Below are 1,451 nucleotides of genomic sequence, written 5' to 3'. Positions count from 1 at the left end.
CTTTTTAATTCCATTGGTAAATCTATATCAGTAAGTAGGGGAGAAATGGATTATAAGATCATAAATTTAAGGCTAGGAGGGACTTTTGAGGCCATCAAGTCCAACTGCCTCATCTTACAAATGAGGAAACTGAGGGTGAGAGAGACTACCTAGTCTCTGTGTGACTACACAGCTAGGGAGCATCTGAGGCACGATTTGAATGGAGATCTTTTTTATGGAGGGGGGAAGGCAGGGCAATTGGGGTTAAGTGGAACGTAGATCTTTTTAACTCTAAGTCTAGCACCCCAGCACCACATAGATGAAACCATTTCAAGGAGACAGGCTCATGAGTAACCAAAGCATGTTAAGCCTCCACAATCTGGCCGAATCATCACTGGCAAATTCAGATGAACTAAAATTCATCTGGCAATCTGGGGGCCTTTGAAGGACTCCATGCCGGTACAGAGATCCCGGTTTTCCAAAGCTCAAAGTCAGAATTTAATTTTTCTTTTAAAAAATCACCATCCTCACTCAGAATAGAATCCGAGTTTTTGGTTTCTCAGGTGCAAGCTCGGGGATCCTTAGAGTATTAAAGCCAAAAGAGGCCTTAGAGAGGATGTCACTTAACTTCACTGGGGAAATTGGAGCCCAGCCAGGACAGGTACATTATTGAAGATCACACAGCAAATTAGTGGCAGAATTAGAACTCAAACTCATGTTTCTTCACATCAAAGGCAGATCACATGGCCCCATAAAACAAATTGTAGATCCCTTTCCCTAAGGAAGACTCAAACATGGCTTGGTTGAGTGTGATCATCCCAGTTCTCTAGAGTTCATTTAAATGACCTCAGTGTTTATAGGTCCCCATGAATCACAGGGTTATGGGGAAAATCCATCAGTCAGTTTAAATGGTTCCACCTCATTCAAGCCCAGTATTACAGCTTTGTTATTGAGCGTGGAGACACAGCATTGACTTGATATAGCCTTTGAAAACATAGAATAAGAGAAAGATAGTTGGTTTTGTCACCAAAGAAATGCAACAAAATGTTGCAAAATTATAGATTCAGCTGCAGAGCAAATATATCACAATGTACCTGAATGTATTATTTTGAAGTTGGAATTTCAGTCTTTCAAGGACAGTGACAAGCTAACTTGATGATATGTTTCTGCATTGTCCTAAATATTGATACTGTTGGTACTGGGTGTCTGTCCTATGTCTCCTCCCTTGGGTGACCCCAATTCTATTCAGCACAATTTTTGAGCTGGCAGATAAAGCCCTCTTACAATTTCTATGAAAATGATTGAAAATGATGGAGCTTGAGTGAAACCTAATGGGTCCATTGGGTGATTAATGGACTCAAATGCCACATACTGGAGTTTGACTCCACAACCCTAGTCTCTAGTAGGAAGTTTTCCCTAGCACTACCTGACTCTGAAGTTAATAAAAAAGCTCACATGACTAATTTAGTCAC

This window comes from Trichosurus vulpecula, chromosome X (assembly GCF_011100635.1).
Source record: "Trichosurus vulpecula isolate mTriVul1 chromosome X, mTriVul1.pri, whole genome shotgun sequence".
NCBI lineage: Eukaryota > Metazoa > Chordata > Mammalia > Diprotodontia > Phalangeridae > Trichosurus > Trichosurus vulpecula.
This window is presented reverse-complemented; position numbering follows the sequence as displayed.